Source organism: Myxine glutinosa, chromosome 5 (assembly GCF_964187855.1).
Source record: "Myxine glutinosa chromosome 5, kmMyxGlut1.1, whole genome shotgun sequence".
Taxonomy (NCBI): Eukaryota; Metazoa; Chordata; class Myxini; order Myxiniformes; family Myxinidae; genus Myxine; species Myxine glutinosa.
Window position 1 is genome coordinate 90,532,469 of NC_136265.1, and position 16,261 is coordinate 90,548,729.

Sequence of the window (16,261 nt, forward strand, 5' to 3'; positions counted from 1 at the left end):
CACATGCTTCAAGAACATGGCACAAGAAAACATGGTCAATGCTGTCAAAGGCTTTTTCAAAGTCTAGAAAACATATTCCAAAATCATTTTGGTCATGGCGAACATACATTAAATCCCGCACGAAAAAAATGTTGTCGTAAATCGAACGACTGGGGATGCAGAATGTCTGATCAGGTAAAACCAGATCACCAATGACTTTTTTTAAGCGATTTGCCATTGCTTTCGAAAACAGTTTATAGTCGGTACACATTATTGAAACCGGTCTCCAATTCTCCATCCGCCGGAGGTCTCCTGACTTTGGGAGAAGACTCACCACTGCTCTCCTTAGGCTTAGTGGCATTACACCTTTTCGCAAGGATTCTTGGATTACAATCAATAGTTCTGGGCCCAAGATGTCCCAAAATTCCATGTAAAGCTCAGTTGGCAGGCCATCAATTCCAGGAGCCTTTCCAGATTCCATTCCAACCAGGGCACGCTGTAATTCATCAAGACTTAAGGGCACATCCAGCTCCAGGCGTTGCGTCTCAGTTAGGGTTGGGAGATGGGAGGTAAAACATTTTATTTTATCCTCATTTATATCTTTTTTAGCAAATAGTTCAGAATAATACTTTCTAATAGTGATTTTTACCCCATCAGAACTTGTAATTTCATTCCCACTGGGGTCCTTAACTGATGAAATAAGCTGGGGAGGCTTCGTTTCAGCTTCTAAGTGGAAGAAGGCTTTGCTAGGACTATCCGATACTTTGATGCTTTTTACTCTCAGTCTAACTAGCAGTCCTGCAGCCTTCTCCTGTAATAGTTCCCGGAGTTGGGTCCTTTTTTCAAGGAGCAATTTATAATTTGCCTCATTTTCCTGCTCTGCCATTTTGTTTTGCAGTTTTAGAATTTCGGTTTCCAACCGTGCCAATGTGATTTGATTTTCATGGGTGATGTGGGAATTAAACTGTTGACAAAACAGTCGTATATGAGTTTTCATATTATCCCACCAAAGGTTAGTGGAAGCAAAGAGGGGCTTTTTTCCAACTATTGCTATCCATAGGATGCGAAAGGCTTCCTTAAACAGGGTATCATCCAAAAGGCTTGTATTGAATTTCCAATAGGCGCTCCTCCGTTTGAATTGTGGGAAAGATAGGCCCACCGTGACCATGTGGTGGTCAGAGAAGATGGAAGGGGTAATTGTTGAGGAGGTTGCAATATTCCTTAATCGTGGGGTGATGTACCAGCGGTCAAGCCTCGCTAAGGATACTTGGCCATTGGAGCATCGACACCATGTAAACTGCCGGTCATTTGGGTGCATCAATCGCCATACATCCAAAAAAAACCCCACCTGAAAGGAACTGGGAGAGGTCACCGTGGGACTCAGGATGTGGTTCCGGTGAATTTCTGTCTATTTTGGGCTCTAGCGTACAATTGAAATCTCCCCCCATGCATATGCACTGATTTGGGTCAAACAAATTTAAATGGTTTATCACTTCAGTAAAGAAGGCTTTACGGTTAGTACTCTCACTTGGTGCATATACATTAAAAATAATAAGCTTCAGGCTATTGATCACCAATTCCAGGGAGGCAAAACGTCCCCGAATCACCTCCTGAAAGAGGCAAGATTCAGGTACAAGTCCTGGTTTTAGCAAAAACCCCACTCCAGCAGATACAGATGACATATTACTGAAGAAACATTTACCTTTGAACATGCTGCTCCAGTCATGTTCAACCTTCTCAATAATATGAGTTTCTTGCAGTAATATTACATCGACTTGTTTCCTTTTGAATAAACTATTCACTTGGATCTGGCGGATGTGACTGGCCCCACCGCCATTTATATTGAGTGTTGCAAGATTAAGCGTCTTCATCACTCATTAGTAAATTTTGCCTGACACTGTGAGTACTCACTCTTTGCCTTTGTTATGATTTTCTTTAGTCGATGAAACTGCGATTTTGTTAGGTTTAGTTCCTCAGATTTTTTAATGACTAGTTTTGCAGCCTGAATAAAGGGAGCCAAATCAGGGAAATGATCCCCAATGATGACATTTCGCTGTCTATACGTTTCATTGAGGAATGAGAGAACAATATGGGGAGGGGTTGGGGGTTGATCTGGCATTACTTGTGATAATGCTGTTACCTCCACCTCCTCTTCCGATTCTGATGAATCAGAAAGTGGTCCAATGGGGTCTGGGTCAATACCGTTTTCTTCTCCTGCTATGCAACCTAGCCTTCCCTTGTCTGGGGGGTCCACGCAGTGCTGTGTTTGGGAAACATCAGCACATTGATTACTGATTTCCTCAATTGGCATGAAATTATTATTCCCACATTCCTGTGGATTTATGTTTTCGTCCTTTTCTGCTATATTGGCAGATTTATTGTGGATGTCAGCCTGTTCGGCGACATTCGCTTGGATCAATGATGCGCCATTCACGGTATCATGGCCTGAATTATTTACATCATTAACGTCGTCCGTGTGAGTAATGGAAGCGCGTTGTTTTAGCGGCTGAACCCTGATGCTCTTTTCTGGGTTTTCCTCTTTATTTATTTGGTCCGCGCTTTGCAGAGAGATTCCAGGTGCATCCTGAAGAGTTTTTTCACTAACAGCCTGAAAATCGAGCACGACCTTTTTACCTGCTCCAGATGAGTCACTATCATCCGGAGCCCTTCGTTTACTCGTCGCCACCTTGCTATCAGTGTCCATTTCAACATTTTGCTGAGGAAGAATAAATGCGTTCACGCTTGGAACACTGGATTCACCCTCATTAGGAATTTTAGGCGGTGGCAATGCGATAGCCTCCCCCCCACTGGGAATCTCAATTAGTGGAGCAACGTTAACCTCCCTCCCACTGGGAGTATTGATTAGTGGAGCAGCGTTTACCTCCCTCCCCCTGGGCGCATTCATTAGCAGAGCAACCTCCTCCTTACAAACTATGGCAGTGTGACCCGTCTTGCCACACCTGACACACGAGGCTTTGGGACAAGAACGTTTTAAATGTCCATACGCTCCACACTGAAAGCATGTTAAGGTGGTGGACGATGCGTATAGCTGGAAATTTGCCTCTTCAAAATTAATTTTGAAAGTGATATTGAGGCCCGTGTCGTCCCCACGGTCTGGAAGGACCATATACACCTGTCTGCGGAAGCTCATTACGTGCTTAACACGTTCATTCCGACACCCAAGAGGGATTGTTGAAATCCTCGATACCATTTTACCGTACCGTGATAGCACGGTCATTAACTTGTCATTTGGGATAAATGGTGGTACGTTGGAAATAACCACTCTCGTCGCGGGGGTTAATAGCGGCGATGCCATCATAAAGTGACCGCTTTCCGTGGTTATTCCCGCGCTTACCACGTCATGGACGAGTTCCTCGTCCGAAACGAACACCACCACTTTCTGGTTCATACGCGAAGCTGCACGTATATTTTCATCTCCAACAATGCTCCCCACAGCGAGGATGATGTCCTCGACAGGGACTCCATCCGGAGGCACGCACACAAACGCGTGCTTCCTGGTTAAGCCTTCAAAGTCATCGCGACGAGAGCGTGCATTCGCCATTCCGGCGAAAATACCCCCCCTCTCCCCGCTTGTCCGAGCCGGACAAGAGGGTATCTAACCTAAAAAAACGAACTAAAGTAAAAAATAAACGTGCATTATAAGCACAGAAATGGCTTACAACGCGCCGTCAACGGCAGTAGGCCGCGCCCAGAATGGGCCCGCTCTCAATCCTCTCTCTCTCGAAGGAAAAGGTGTAGAACAGATGAGAACAAATGCCAAAGCACACAGGGTGGAAAAGGAGAGGGAGGGGGGGGGGGCAGGGGAGGGCAGGAGAGGGGGGAAAACTCACGACAAACTCACCAAAACACAGAGCAGTTGCTCACAGCCGCCATGACGCTACACCCAACGCTCCGACGGCCGATAGGTGGCGACAAAGAGAGAGAGAGAGAGAGAGAGAGAGAGAGAGAGAGAGAGAGAGACTTTTGTATCTTTTTATTATAAAAGTATAAAACCATTCCACAAAGCAGTGTCAAACCAAGCAACGAGTTCAAAGAAACATTGTATAAGGATCATAAACACACCAAAAAAGAACAAAGGATATTCAAAAGAAATCAGCAAGTAAAAAATTTTTACCAACCAAAGGTGAGGACACAAACAGTAACCACAAACAATTTTAAAGGAAATACTCACACAAGAACTATGAACACATCAAGAACAAATTAAGCGTTTGATTAAATAAAGTGAAAAATTGAGAAAGGGAAAGAGAGGGGGGGAGAGAGAGAAGGGGAGAGAGAGAGGGGGAGAGAGGGAGGGGGAGAGAGAGAGAGGGAGAGAGAGAGAGAGAGACTTTTTTTTTCTTTCTTTCTTTTTTTTCTTTTTTTTTTTTTTATTGGTGATCCCAATGCGATCCAAATGGACAGACCAGGAGACAAACCTCGCACAACCAGTAGCCGGGAGCGACAGAGCATCCGTGTCCTTCCCAACCGTGTTCCTTTCTGAATGCACCATGTAACACGTCACCATGTTCACTGTTGGAGGAATGTTTGTGAACGCATTACATCATAACACTTTTCAGATATGTTTTCCTTGATGAACTTGGGGACTTGTGAGCCACTCCAGAGGTGTTGAAAAAAGGCCGATCGTAATGGGCAGGTGCTCCATCTTGGAGGTGCTCCATCTTGGAGGTGCGCCATCTTGCAGGCACGCAATGTTGCAGGTTATTCATCTTGCAGGTCATCCATCTTGCAGGTGCCCCATCTTGTAGGTTCTCCATCTTACAGATGCTCCATTTGTATGAAGCTTTGGAGTTGCAAGCTTTCTGGGGCTACAGCGGTGATCAGTTCACTCATTTACCCCCGGGTCGAGCTGTAACCCCCCCCCCCCCAAATTTGGAGAGAGAGAGGGGGAGAGAGAGAGAAAGAGAGAGAGAGAGAGAGCGAGGGGGAGAGAGAGGGAGAGAGAGAGAGAGAGGGAGAAACATTCGACATTTGTCCCCGTTTGTTGCCAGGAAAACATTGTTCACAGTGAAAACCCAAAAAAACAATTCAAGGCGATGGCTGTACAAGTTTAAAATGGGAGACAAGATAAATCATAAATTCATTGCAAGAGAACCATCAGCCAGTTGACATAAGGATGCCTTGACACACCACCGTTGTAAGAACACTGTGCAATCATTCGATTGAAACTCGAGATTTACACGCGATGTGACGAAGGCTTTAAAGAGGTGAACAGCATCATCAGCAGAATTACAGGCATTTTGCATCCTGTGTTTTCTCGACAAGTATATGGCAAGTTTTGCTTCAGAAGACAAATAGTTGGCTAAAAGGCACTCATCTTTACACAGGCGGGAAGTGGTGAAACCGAAGATAAAAACACAATGCGTAAAAATTAGGCCAAGCCCCCGGACCACACGCGATAAAACTGTAAAAAGGGGTGCCAACCGAGGACAATCAACAAAAATGTGAGAAATGGTTTCCGTCGCACCGCAAAACAGACATAATTCCGTGTTATCGGAACATATGCGATGCGATAAAACATTTGATGGTAAAATGTAGTGCGCCAGCCGCCATTGTAAGTCTCCGGAGCGCTTGGCGATGGGGGCCTTGTACATAGTAAGCCAATTGATGGTGGTGAAAGGAGTGGTCCGGAACATTCTCCCCCAGTGCGCTTGCGGTTCTGCGGGTCTATCATGAACAAGGGTTAAAACACACAAAGCATAAACACAAGATTTCTCCATCAAATGAAAAGAGGTGAAGCCCTGAAAATGAAGTAGAAGTCTAGGAAAGAGAAATTCGGATAAAGAAGGGCTAGCTTCCGCCTGTGGGGCCCATTTTAGCCCGGTTCCCTTGAAAAAACGCAGGATCACAGAAAAGATCCTTCCTATGACTCGAATGGATCGAACTCCGGTGGCTACAGCAATGTCAGCAGCTGGCTTCCATTTGTAAGGAAAAGGGGTTCTGAGATGTTTAACCTTGATGCATCCAACGTCAATAAACTTTTGCATAAAAGCACGGTTACTGCAGACCCCTTCAAATATGGGGTTTAGAAAGATGGGCTCGTTTAAAAACAGCTCAAGAGAATAGTTCCTGTTGTCACGGCGAACAGGAACCGCTTGCCATGCCTTCAGCATACTCCTATAGAATAGAGGAACTGGTGTTACATCAACTTTCGTGGTGTCTATAAGGAACAGTTCTTGGTCGTAGTTGAGTTTCCCTGCTTGCTGAAGCAGGCAGTGAGCCGACGCTTTCCACGAGACGTCGGTGTACAGCAGCCTACGAAGTGAAAGGAGGCGAAAAGCCATCACTTTGCTAGAAACAGCAATCAGTCCATGTCCTCCCTGAGCAGCAGGCAGGCTGAGCACACCAGGTCGAAGCCAGTGCTTACCTCCCCAAAAAAAGTCGATAAAAGTAGCTTGTAGCTTTTTGAGAACGGGATCTGGGGGCTGCAGTGCCATTAAAACATGCCAAAGCATTGATGCCGCAAGATTATTTATAACAAGGGTTCGGCCTCGATAAGAAAGTTGACAGAGTAAACCCCTCCATTTCAGCAACCGTCTCTCAGTTTTGATTATAAGAGACTCCCAGTTTTTTAAAATGAAGTTCCCAGGGCCAAGAAAAACACCGAGATAAAGGATTCCATCCCTTGTCCATTCAAGTTGTTCGGGCAGAGTTGGAGGAATGGCTCCATTTTGTGGACCAAGGTAAAGAGCACTGCTCTTCTTCCAATTGACCTTTGCAGAGCTTGCCAAACTAAATTCATGGACACATTGGACCAAGGCTGAGACATCTTCATCCGAATGAACGATTACGCAAAGATCGTCTGCATAAGCGATCACCTTAACTGGGTGCGCCGTTGGTTGCGGAAGGAAACCGAGAAGACGTGCACACAAGCGAACAAGCAAAGGTTCAAGTGCGAGGGAGTACAGGAGGCCAGACAAAGGACATCCTTGGCGAATGCCTCTACTGGCCGGGAAAGGTGGACATAAAATATTGTTAACCTTGAGTAGACTAAAGATATTATTATACAGTAACTGTACGTGAGAGATAAAATTTTCTGGAAACCCAAACCCACGTAAAACCGAAAAAAGATAAAAGTGATCAATGGTGTCAAAGGCCTTTTCTTGGTCTAAAAAAACCAAACCAACATTTCTTTGTTTAAGATCACAGATATCAATTAAATCACGCACGATAAAAATACTGTCATGTATTGTCCTTTTCGGAACACAGTAGCATTGATCGGGGTGTATGATGTCGCCAATCACGGGCCTGAGCCGGTTGGTAAGAGCCTTGGAGAAAACTTTGTAATCCGTACAAAGCAGTGAGATGGGACGCCAATTTTGCGGTTGCTGGAGGTCTCCTTTCTTTGGGACCAGGGCGAGTACCGCCCTACGACAGCTTAGCGGCAGTAAGCCTAATCGTAGGCTGTCAACCAAAACTTCGAGTAACTCTGGTCCCAGGAGGTCCCAGAAAGCTTTGTAGAATTCTGCAGGTATCCCATCCAAGCCAGAGGCCTTACCTGAAGGTAAGGTTTGTAAAGCAGCATGGAGTTCTTCCATGGTTAGCTCCTTGTTCAGTTGCAGGCACGCAGACTCCGACAAGGTGGGTAAGGAGGAAGTCAAGGATCCCGTGATCTCGTTATCGATTCCCTTAGCGCGATACAGGTCAGAGAAGTAGTTCTTGAGGGAATACCTGATGTCTTTTTGATCGTGTGTTATTCTTCCTTCCTTCGTCCTTACTGAAGTTATCTGCTGACCTCTCTTAGTTCGGACTTCCAGTGCAAAAAAGAACTTGGAGGAGGTATCCAAATGACGCAGGTTCTCCATTCGGAGACGAATCAGCGCTCCTCTAGCTTGCTTTGCACATAGATCAGCAAGAAGAGCTTTTTTCTTCGCCAGCAGAGAGTTCGTTCTCTCAGTACTAGAAGCCAAGAGGTTGGATTGCAAGGATAGTATTTCCTTGGCAATCAGGGATTGAAGGGCAGAGTTGTGTTGAGTACGATAAGCTCCATATTGTTGGCAAAACAATCTCATCTGTACTTTGGCATTGTCCCACCACTGCCCAAAGCGGGGGAAGGATGGTTTACGTTGGAGCAAGGCCCTCCAGAATGCATGAAATGCATCAACAAACATTTTTTCTTCCAAAAGGCTCACATTAAAGGTCCAGTAGGCAGCACCACGATTCCGAACTGGTAGGCAAGCACAAAGCGTAACCATGTGATGATCTGAGAAGCCACTCGGGACAATGTCCGCGCCACTCACGATATTCAGAAAAATACTGTTAATATAGAACCGGTCCAATCTTGCGAGCGAGAGGCGACTCTTTGAGCACCGACACCACGTATATTGGCGGACAGAAAGATTGCGGATTCTCCACACGTCAACAAGGGAGAACTTGGACAAGGATCTTAACAGAGGCACTGCGCTTGCTGGGTGAGGCTCCTCTCCATTACGATCAAGGGCAGGGTCCACGGTACAGTTAAAATCTCCACCCAAACAGACAAGTCCATTAAAATCAATGTGCATGAGAGATGTTTCCAACTTAGTATAAAAGGCAAGTCTTTCTGTGCTATCACTAGGTGAGTAAATGTTCAGTACCGTGTGTTTAAAACCACTGTGCGTAAAAGTGACTGAAATTAAATACCCTTTGATTATGTCATTAAAAACTATATGAGAGCTACAGAAGGAAGGCTGTAAATAGACAGCTACCCCAGCCCTTGGGTGTTCCAGACTACTAAAAAACCATTTTCCTTTCATTATCCTTTGCCACTCCCCCATACAAGAGGAACTACATCTTGTCTCTTGTAGAAGTAGAATATCGATGCGATTTTCCTTAACAAATTGTTTAACTTCAATTTTCCTTAGGGAAGAGCGTCCCCCATTAATATTCAAACTGGCGAAGGAGAAAGCCATGATATAAGGGTGTATATAAACGTGTCAAACAGCTTGGCTGGGCTACATCTGCAGCTCCTTCTTCGCTTTCAGGATACATTTCCGGAGACGATAGACCTGTGATTCGGTCACGCCAAGCTGTCCGGCTTTAACAAGCAGTCGCTTCGCAGAGACCACAAAGCCGATTAGGTCAGGGAAAAAATCTTTAATTTTTACCCGTTTCTTCCGAAAAGTGTCCTGGAGAAATTTTATGATCTCGGAGGGTGGAACACTGGTCTCACCCTCCAAATCTTGGGGAAAACCCGGGTCATTCCAGGCTTCGACACTCCCGGCAGAGGCGAGCGACGAGGTCCCGTCCGAATCACATTCCGAGTGTCGGTCCATGTCCATGACATCAGTTTCATGCTCCTGATATGGAGCTAGTGGCTTCACAAGGGAAACGTCACATTCCGCACCCAAAGCAGAAGGAAGAGGGGTATGTGGGGGAGGAGGATGAGGAGGGGGGGCGGGAGGAGAAAGAAGGGGGATGGGAGGAGGAAGAGGAGTGGGAGGAGGAAGGAGAGTGGGAGGAGGAAGGAGAGTGGGAGGAGGAGGGGGGGTGGGAGGAGGAGGGGGGGGTGGGAAGAGGGGGAGGAGCGGGAGGAGGAAGAGGGAGAGGAAGAGATGTACTATCAGGAGAAGTTTCACATTCTGCTGGGGGCAAACCCAGCACGTCATCAGCTGATGCCTTACACTCTGATTCACCTGGGCTCGAGGTTGCCTGCAACTCAGGAACGTCACACACCTCACCCCCAGCAGGAAGAGGGACAAGAGTGGACTCGGCGTTCACATACACGGTGCCTGTGACCATGGGAGTGGTCACATGCGCTTCCTGTTGCACCACACCAACTTCCTGTTCGAGTTCACCAACTCCACAAGCAGAAGCATTATCATCCTCCAGAGCAAGAACGTCGAACCGATTTTTGGTTTTAAAAACCTCAGATATTGCTGCTTCCAAACGGGACTCGTCATGTTCGTCAGCTGGTGCCATCTTTTTTGGACAGCTCGCTGCCACATCCTGACTGTTATCAGTTAAATGTTTTAATTTATGTTTCCTTTTATAAGGAACAACGGTAAACCCCTCACCATCTGCCTGGGGTTGAGCCACCCCCGCCGCCGACGGCTCAGGTAAATTACTCGTGTTTGAGGCATCACGAGGGTCCCCGACTCTAGATGGACCACTTTTTGTGTTAATGGTCTTCACCGGTATCGATGCATCATCGGCGGTATTCTTGGGGCAAACGTTTTTTAAGTGCCCCGATTCACCACAATTAAAGCAAGTTATAGTTTCCATTGCAATATAGATTTGATAATTGCGGTTTTTATATTTCAACGTCATAACTGCATTGAGTGATTGAGCGTTATCTATCTATAATTCCACTAATCTCTGTGTGTATGTATGTATGTATGTATGTATGTATGTTTGTATGTATGTATGTATGTATGTATGTATGTTTGTATGTTTGTCTGTGACCGCTGTTTCTCGACAACCACGGGTCCAATATACTTGAAACTTGCCAGGTATATTGCTGGGGACCCGAGGATGTGCCTTTTCAAGGTTTTAAATTAATCGCAGAAGTAGTTACCGAGCTATGTCCAAAAAACGATTCAACCAATCAGAGAGCAGCGAGCTATCACGCGTGCCGAACGTGGCGAACAGACTCTGCCTCGGACGGCACATTTGAGAGCGTATTCATTTATTTCCCGTCGGAAAACTATGTTGGCGCTATGTTGGCGTTAAACTATGTTTTAAAACTAATTAAAACTAATTTGCGATTCTTTCGCTTTGCGATGCGATTTGCGATTGCGTTAAACTCGCTCGGGCGTTAAACTATGTTTTAAAACTAATTAAAACTAATTTGCGATTCATTCGCTTTCCTGCGCGTTTGTGCACGCGATGGCGATTTCTTTACCAAACTCCGCAAGCCGTTAGCTTTGGACCAAACCATTTCATGTAAATAGAGGGGGGGGGGGGGGGGATTGTCACCGTACTCGCAAGCCGTTCGCTTTGGACCAAACCATTTCATGTAAATAGAGGGGGGGGATTGTCACCGTACTCGCAAGCCGTTCGCTTTGGACCAAACCATTTCATGTAAATAGAGGGGGGGGGGATTGTCACCGTACTCGCAAGCCGTTCGCTTTGGACCAAACCATTGCATGTAAATAGAGGGGGGGGGGGGGGGATATACTTTTAGATATATATATAGTACGGGCATGCCCTAGTCTTTTAAAATGATATAACAATGACGTCGGAACGACATAACATGCCGAACCGAGGCGTCAGTGCGAGGACGAAGCGGCACCATCGAGACCCGCGACACAACTGTGCCAAAGACACTTAGTGCAGAGACGATCTCTTCACTAGTAAAAAAAGGAGGAATATTGGACAGAGTTAACCGAACGGCCATTGTGTCCAAAGGATTAACGTTAACAAAAATATCCGGCGGGACGGTTAAACCGATTTCAACCGCCTGGGCCACGTGTCGCACGTCCGACAGGAAAACCACGATGCGATGATTCATTTTTGAAGCTGCAAGAACATTCTCGATTCCAACAAGGTCTCCTAAACCAATCACCACATTCTCAACACTAACTCCATCAGGTGGAGTAATTATCACTCCCTCCTTACGAGTGAGCGACTCGTACACACTATTGGACAAACGTCCGTTTGCCATAGCTGAAAAAAATATATAAGGGAAGTTTAAGTTTAAACAAAAAGAAACCTGTCACAAGCAACCAGCAAGTGAAGGTAAAGGAAAAAGATAAGGAAAAGCAATATATAAATGAGGAATCGAAACCACCGACGAGCAGTTCGACCAGAAAAACAAGGCAAATGAAACGCAGGCCCAGAAACCGAAGGTTTCAACAACAACCTGCGAAAACACTTACCGTGCGCTCTCCCGCTCTCTCTCAAGTCTCAACACACACAGGAAACAAGGGGAAAACTTTACAATCAGAAACAGGGACACAATGGAGTGAATAAGGGAAATAGGAAACAGCCAACACAGAGCACTCACGACACGAAGCGAGCAGACGCCATGACACCGCACCCAACGCACTGACAGCCAGCAGATGGCGCGCGAGAGAGAGAGAGAGAGAGACAGAGACAGAGACAGAGACAGAGACAGAGAGACTTTTGTATCTTTTTATTATAAAAATAGAAAAGCAAACCCCAAATAGGGGTCACATTCTCATTTCAAGGAGAACAACAGAGACAAAAAATATTAATACAGTAAAATTATGCAGAAAACATTTCACAAAACAATAAACGTTTCTCCAAGATTTTCCAAATGACTTCTTTCACACACCATTTGGCCTCAAACTGTGGCAGCCTTCCTGTTATGGAAAAAAAAGCAAAGTCCAACTTTACACGGCTCTTCACAAGATTTTTAAACAAGAACAAGGCATTTTCCTCATTAGCTCCAAATCATCAACTTTTCTTTTTCTTGATTTATACACTGCCATTTTTGCCTGTGCAAGCAGGAAATTACCTAACACATCATTCAAATTCTTGTGTGCGATGTCTAAGCCATAAATGAAAACATAAGTGTTGAAAACCAAACCAATCCTGCCAAAACAATTTTTAAGAAAAATAAATAAAGGAGCCAACCGTTGACATTCAACATAAATATGAAAGAGGTTTTCAGGCCTTTTACAAAAGGGACATTCATCTGCCAGGAGACTTGAGAAGCGGTGCAGCAAGTGGTTAGAAGGGAGGATCCAGTGTGCAAGTCTCCATTGGAGGTCGCCATGTCGTGGCGGCACAGGAGGATGATAGAATCCTTTCCAATTCGGAAAATATGGGGGGGGGGGGGGGGACAAGGTAAGAGGTCTCTCCATCGAACCTTCCGCTGTGTCATTTGCCCTTGTAAAAGAAAACTTACGCAACCCAAATGGAGGTCTTTTTGTTTAGGAAAACCATTGAATCCTATGCTAAAGGAGGTACAAGGAGGAGAGTTGGCAAGAGAAAACTTGCAAATAAGTTCAGGAAAGGTAGCAGGAGAAGCACCTTGTTCATTGTCTGCTTGGACTTGCTCCCAATTAGGTGCAAGCTGTGCATAGGTATGAAGCACACAGCGTAACATGCATGCCACAACTCTGGAGGATCGCACGCCAACCAGGCTTGCCAGTGCATCAGCTCCAATCCAACTGCCATTTGGGCTTAAAAGATCGGCGACCGATTTTATGTTCTTCGCGACACAGCATTGAACGAGACACCTATCAGCAGGCATATCGTGGAAAATTGAATTGTAAAACAAAGGCTCCATCAAGAACATTTGCTTTGTGTATGAATGCGTGGCTCTTGTTGTCATTAGAGCTCGCCATGCGTTTAGTACACTCTGATAAAACCGAGAAAGGGGAGACATAGCAAGATGTGAAAGATCCATCAAGAATAGAGCGTGGTCATAGCCTAGTCTCCCCGCCTGCTGCAAAAGGCGACGAGCGACGTTAACCCAAGGTGGAGAGGGGTGCATGTACAGCATGCGTAGAGCAACTGAAAGTCGAAAGGCCATTAACCGGCTCTTTATGTCAACCAGGCCTTGGCCTCCATCGGTCAGTGGCAAGCTGAGGACCTCGGGTCACAACCAGTGCTTTCCATCCCAGAAGAAAGACACAAAGCACTTCTGGAGCTGTTGAAGCAGCACTACCGGAGGGTGCAGCACAAAGAACCTGTGCCATAGGGTAGAGGCCACCAAACTGTTGATCACCAAGACCCTTCCACGATAAGACAGTTGTGTTATCAGATTTCTCCATTTTTGCAGTTTTCCTTCAACAAAATCCGACACACCAGCCCAATTCTTTGCTACTGTGGCGTCATTACCCAAGAACACTCCAATATATTTCGTGCCATCAGTGGCCCATGCAAGAGGAGCAGGAGGTCTTGGTGCCAAGTGACATGACGGACCAAGCCAAAAGGCACTCGTTTTGTTCCAATTCACTTTGGCTGAAGAAGCCTTTTCAAACACGGATAGACAATAACGGACAACGTTTATGTCATTGAGGTTCCGCGCAAAGACACACACATCATCGGCATATGCCAGCACCTTAATAGGCCGTTCAAGATGAGAAAACCCAGCCCCGGTTAGTCCAGCATGCAAATAAACCAGTAAGAGTTCAATGGAGAGAGCATAGAGCAAGCCAGAGAGGGGGAAACCTTGTCGAATTCCCCTGTTAACAAGCAAGGGTGTAACAAGTTCATTGTTTATCTTAAGCACACTAGAAATATTGTTGTACAGCTTCTTAATGTAAGAAATGAAGGTCAGACCAAGTCCAAACCGTTCAAGCACTTTGAAGAGGTACCGATGATCGACGCGGTCAAAGGCCTTCCCCTGATCAAGGAGAAGAAGTCCCAAATCTGTGGGGTTTTCTTTGCACAGTTCAATCATGTCTCTTACGAGGGAGATGTTGTCATAGATGGAGCATTTGGGTACACAATAGCATTGGTCTTCTTTCAACAATGAGGAGAGATGAGGAGTAAGTCGCGATGCCCAGGCTTTCGAGAATAACTTATAGTCTGTGCATAACAAAGAGATTGGGCGCCAGTTTTGAATAAAGAGCAAGTCTCCTTTCTTTGGAATGAGGGTGAGAATAGCCCGTCGGCAACTCTGAGGGAGCTCTCCAAGCTGGCAGCTTGCGTGCAAGGTGTTGAGGAGTTCGGGACCCAGTAGATGCCAGAATTTTTTATAAAATTCAGTTGTAAGTCCGCCCAATCCAGGCGCTTTCTCAACAGCAAGGCTGTGCAGAGTGGGCCAAGTTCGTCCAATTGGCCGCCTGCACAAACCAAACGTCGGCCTGTGCTTCCCAGAACTCCGGGAGTTTGACAGCGACAGCGTTGGTAGCCATGGCGCGTTCAGGGGTCAGCTGCGGCTGAACCAGTCGGGGTCACCAGTGTGGTGCCATGCACACACAACTCGTTTGCCAAGAAGGTAGGCCACCATGCGTTGAACAAAACCAAACACTTTATTCTATGCTCGCACGTAAGCACTCGACTCGACTTTCGAGCCCGCATATATATCCCGAGGCCACGCCTTGCCCTCGGGCGTGGCCGGTCGGCCGAAAGGCGGGGCATGTATTCCAGTTCAACCCTGAGCCTCATGACTCCTTTGCTCCGGGCGTGGCCCGAGCCTTGCTTCCACGTCCGGTCGCTCGCGTCACCCACTGGTGCGCGGAATTATGACCCGCTGGCATTGTGTCCGCCACAGGATATTCAATAAGTGAACAGAAAAATTCATGCTAAATTCAAAAGGCAATGTGGGGATGACAAACTACAGTCTATAAAAGGTCCGAAACAAGATGAGGATGATGTTGGTTTAGAGAGTAGCTAACAGTATCGGTGAGGGCGAGACTACCGGAAGTAAGCTGGAACACGTGCCCTGTTGTGGTTTGTTTTCAACGTATCCAATCACGTGACTGTTGTCGCGAAGGGTGCACTAACCGAAAGTTTCGTAGGTCTGCGGGCGTCTATTGCCATCACAAAACAATCCCTACAGACAAAAATACAGTCACGAAAAACCATCAGAAAGGCGTTCGTCAAACACAATGTACACGTGACACGCTTTCTTATCTGCGCATGCGCATAGCACGGTTCAGGGTTGATTGAGTCGGTGTAGGGAAGGGCGTGGCCGTGTAAAACTACAATGGCCTCGGTTGAGCACGAGAGAACACGCTCTCCGAGGGTATCTGTAAATATTTAACTGGAGAAATAAACTGGAGAAACAAATGATAACAAAGGATTCTGCACCAAGTAAAACTCCAGTCATTGCCATTGAGAAAGGCCCAGCTCAGAAATACACCATCTGAATAAGTATTATAATATTTGAGTAGATGATGTTCTACTACTGATTTACAAATGTTGTAGTACAAACTTTACAGACGTGCTCACCAGTGGTGTACTGAGGGTGTCCGGCATAATTTGTAATTTTTTAAATAACATCATTGTTCCCCCTCCACCGCCAGCTTCCACCTCCCTCTCCCAAATCCCCAACCCCAGTAGCCATAGGTAACACTAATAGGGCATAGACATAAGGAAACTAGGATCTTTATATTTAAATATCCATTAATTGACCATTGACCACTCCAGGCGATGCAGTATGCCAAAACAAAAATGAAAGAAAGACGGAATGTCAGTTCAAATATTTATTAAACTAGTGGGCCTGTTGGTCTATTGGACCAAATTTTAATTGGGGACTTTTGGGTCTTTGGGGACTTTTGGGCATTCAGGTACTTTTGGGCATTCAGGGACTTTTGAGTCATCATTGTCATCTGGGTCCTTTTGGTCCTCGGGGACTTTTGGGCGATTTGGGTCCACGGAACTTTTGGGTCATCTGGGTCTTTTGGGCGAAGTGTTTAAGGGT